The sequence below is a fragment of the Poecilia formosa genome, unplaced genomic scaffold (genome assembly GCF_000485575.1).
Source record: "Poecilia formosa unplaced genomic scaffold, Poecilia_formosa-5.1.2 Scaffold424, whole genome shotgun sequence".
In the NCBI taxonomy this organism is placed as follows: Eukaryota; Metazoa; Chordata; class Actinopteri; order Cyprinodontiformes; family Poeciliidae; genus Poecilia; species Poecilia formosa.
Window position 1 is genome coordinate 395,528 of NW_006800363.1, and position 4,427 is coordinate 399,954.

Consider the following 4,427-nt stretch of genomic DNA (forward strand, 5'->3'; position numbering starts at 1 on the left):
TAAAACCCATAGATTTTACTCGGCTTTCAACTCCAGCCGGATCCAGTTTTAAATTGTATGTTTGTTTGCTTTTAAACTGTAAGAGTTGTTTTTTTAGTTATGTTGTGTTTTAATGTACAGCACTTTGTTTCAGCTGTGGTAGTGCTTTATAAATAAAGTTGGTGTGGTTTGGTGTCCTCCTCCATCTACCTGGATGTGGTGGGACGATCTTGGCCAGCATGTGTTCTGGGCTCCGACTTTCCTGATGTGGCTGATCACGTGACGAAACGTTTAAGCGTTTATGATGAGCAAACACCAAGGACCCCTGTTCTGCTCATGATGGATGACTTCGACAACATGGAGAAGGTCTATGACTTGCAGCAGGTCATTGAAAAGGAGTGTCTCCAGTCTGCAAAGGTCATCCTGCTGAACTGCATGAGGTCAGAGTCCTCTGAGGTGCCAGAACAAAATTTTCCAACTTTGTCAGCTGTTCAGTTGAAGGTATGGCGGTCTACAAAGCAGTGAAAATAATCCATCTAAGTATTGCAAGGCAATGTTTGCAGGAACTAACAGCCCAGAATGTGACAAAAGCTGAAATTACTGACCTGCTGCTGACCACAAACCAGTGGTTTTATGAGTGCACACAAGGCAAATGTAACCTCCTGAAAGATGTTCATTACATATTGGTGAGACAAAATTATTCACTGGAAGAGGAATCTCAGTTATTTCCTCTCATTCGAGAAATAGCAAAACATTTGGACAGGAAGAGATGGTGTTAAGAAATGCCACAGAAAATCTGATAAAGATGCAATTAGCTCTCAGTTGCTGGCCAGGTACTACTATTTGAAAAAGAAGAAGCTTTCAGGCAAGCGCAAAACCTAGCAAAGAAGGAGTCCTTTCAGTAGTTACGAATCAAAACAGACAACTGTCCTTTCTATACCTCTGGATGTCTTGGAGAAATTCAGGCTGGACTCGTCGTCATTGAGTTGTTAGAAAAGCCCCGGTGTTTTCTCCTGACCAGGTCCGCCACGACATCCTGAGCCAGGGTCTGTCAGGAGAAGTTAAACTTGAGAGTGTGGAGAGAAACGACCCTCAATAAAAACGGAACCTACTATGTCATTCTGAAACCTTGAAAATCTCAAGTACAGGATGAAGGTGAACATCGAGTACCTTGATAAACTATATGTGAACCTGGGCTCCAGGTTTGGAGCCAAAGACACTCGGGAGCAAGTTGCCCAAAATGAGCTAGTTAGATGTTTCAGAGAGTACAAAAAAATCTTTTGCAGGACAGAATCTGCACATCTGCTAAAGAATAAGTTAATGGGTTCAAAGATGGAACTCCACCTGGCAAGAAAGTTTCTTGAAAGGGAAAAAGCCGATATCTATTCTGGGATTCTGTTAGGTAAATTGTATTATTATCAACTATTTGTTATACTGTTTTATATGTTCTTAGTTTATGTACTCTTACTTGTTTAGTCATATCTTTAAGAAATGCTTTGTATTGCTAATCACTCTGATTTCCTTTCCCAGAGGGCGTCTCTGAATCAGAGCAGAGACAGCAGCTCTTCACAGAACGTCCTGCTTTGACCTCTTAGATGGCTATAAATCCATCAGTGTGAAGATTCACAACTTGCTCTGTTTGGCCCTGTGTCAGGAACTGGAGAATCTAGATTAAGATGTTAGTTAGTGATAATCTTGGCGCTGTGACTGTGTGATGAAGTGTTTTCCCCTCCCTTTAGAGTTACAGCGCTCTCTGTGATCAGGGATCCTAAAGACAGTAAAAAGAGAGAAGCAGGCAAATGTGCTTCAGAGCAGCAGGAGATTTGTAACTGAAAGCACATCTCTGTCTGTTCTCCTAGCGAGTATTCAGAATCTAACTTTCTCTTCTCTTTCCTGTGTTATTTGCTGTGTTTAATAGGTGTCAACTCTGACAGATTCTGAATTGTCTCTCAAAAGAAATCTCAGCCAACAACATGGAGAAAGTTGTCAAGGAGTATTTTATTGTTTGCCATCCTAAACACAACCCGTCTCCACAGGACAGGATCAACTTCATCTTTGCCAGTGTTGTGTTGTCGCATCAAACTACAAAGTGTTTTTCCGTACCAACATCTGCTGCCCATCCTTCAGTTCTGAGTGAGCCAACTCCATCCACACAGAGTTTGCATCTGTTCCTCATTGCTGTTGTGTTGATGTGGCCAATGCTACCCGACCTGTGTCCCAGAGATCTGGGAAGTTTCATCTCACAGATGAAGACCGCTTATCACACCACACTGAAGGAAGTGCACAATGGCAATAGCCCCATTATACACTTTGTTTTGGGAAAAAAGCACAGCTATGAGCAACTTGTGCATGTCACAGCAATCCAAAGTTGCATCATGGATGCAGAGCAACAGTTTGCTGCTTTGTGGAGAAATGGCAAAATCTGGAAAGAGAGGAAAGTGAGAGATTTTCTTAGGGTCAAGCGTTCAGTCATCTGGGATTGGGTTAGGGAAGCAAGTCTCAGACTGGAATGACTCCGATGTACTGAAGCCGGATTAGTGGATATGCTGAAGCATCCAGAGTGTCGTTCTTTCTGGGTTTCTCAATGGCAGGTCCATTGAAGCTCAGTGTTAAAGAGATGATCTGGACTCAGTCAATGCTATGACTGTCTGATTTCACACCGTGATGAACTCACTGAAAAATATTTCCAAAAATTCTTTGTTTTTAACAAAGATAATAGTTAAAAACCAAATAGTGATTGGTTGGTAATTGTACCATACTTTCCATAAAAATGCCTGTCAGTCAGAAACAAATGGTGAAAAGGAATGCACATTACCAGGAAAATATATAGTTATTTTAATAACTATTGCTAAAAATTCATCAGACGGTTTCTCTGGCCATAATCCCAGATGATCTGGAGACTTTTCTGCTGTTGCTACTAAACAGCCTGGTCTCTCTGTGAGCTTTAATGTGCATCAGGTTTGGACCGTTGGGTCGGCTCGTCTCCTGCGCTGTGGGATGATTACACTGAAATATAACTTCTTTGTGATTCTCTGATATTCATGATTTTGTGATCTGGTTCATTTGTATGTTTGGAAATGCTGAATGAATAATGAAACAACGTTTGAGTTCTAGATGAAATCTTACTTTTTAACTTTTATTGTGATTTTGTCCAAACTACATGCATTTCTTTTGTATTTTTAACAACCAATGTGGTGTTCATGTTTTAATAAAGATGCATAAAATATCCCAATCAGATCTTTTGTTTGGTCTGAATTTAAGAGTCCTGAAGTGGAGGAAGGAACGTCGGTTTTATTGCTGACGTCCAAATCTGTGCTCCGAGATGAACCGGTGGGAGAGCCACCAGGAAAAAGTCTCCAGACAACATTTGGATCACCATTCATATTTTCAGTTAGAAAGCTTTTCCTGTTGCCCACAAGATGGCGCCATGAGATCAGTGGTGATAAACCAGTGGTCCCCAAAGTGGGTCCTGGAGGCCCGGCATCCTGCATGTTTCAGTCTCTCCCTGGTGGTAACAACCTGTTCAGCAGGTCAGGGTTCCTCTAACTGCCGTCATTTGATCCAGGTGCGTTAAACCAGGGAGAGAATAAAACGTCCAGGATGCCGGAACTCCTGGACCCACTTTGGGGACCCCTGTGATAAACCCTCATTTCCACATCCAGCAAATAATTATGCTGGATTATTTCAGCAGAACTAATCCAGATTTCTAGTTGAGTTGAATTAATCCTAACCCAGCATAATAAATTCAACATGAAGAATGTTAGGTTGCACGGTTGACCATCTTCTGTCTTGAGGCATCAAGGTCCTGGGTTGAAATCCCGGCCAGGAGTTCCCTCCGGTTACTCTGGCTTCCTCCCACAGTTCAGAAACACGACAGTGAGCTCTGCTTTCTGATGGAGGCGGTCAGGGCCGGACCAAGCCTCCACGGGGCCCTAAGTGAAATTTGGTTTTGGGCCCTCTATCTCTAACAATGTGGACTGGCTGCAATCAACAGTCCCATGATTAGATCCTTCACACACCTGCTGAACTTATTGCATCTCTGACAGTGATGTTTACATTACATCTTATGCATGTATAACATAGAATACATTTCCGGGTGCCGATTTCCTTAATTTTGGCGTATCGTGATCTGCTGATACTTACATGTGAAGCTGATCTTTATAACTCAGCCTCTGTCCTCTTCTGCTCTGCAGTGAGAGGTTTGACTGACAGACCCACCAGGTCAGGTCTGAACCTTTACAGTTAACAATATTCACCCACTGTGGAAACTCAGTGGCTTTCTTTCTATATTTACCAACATTTCAGACAAAAAAATTCATATCAGCCAAAACCAAAATCAGCAGGTCAGGCTTTTTAAATATCGGTAACCAGGGATCGTCCAGAAAACTGCAATCGGTGCAGCGCTACACACATTCATGACATTCTGTGATTAAATTAATTTCTCTAAA

The 4,427-nt window shown here is 42.2% G+C and overlaps 1 pseudogene; it reads left to right on the forward strand.

Annotated features, from left to right (window-relative positions):
• LOC103155369 (sterile alpha motif domain-containing protein 9-like) overlaps positions 1–1,078 on the forward strand; it is a 9,252-nt pseudogene extending 8,174 nt beyond the window's left edge.
• The last annotated feature ends 3,349 nt before the right edge of the window (positions 1,079–4,427 follow it).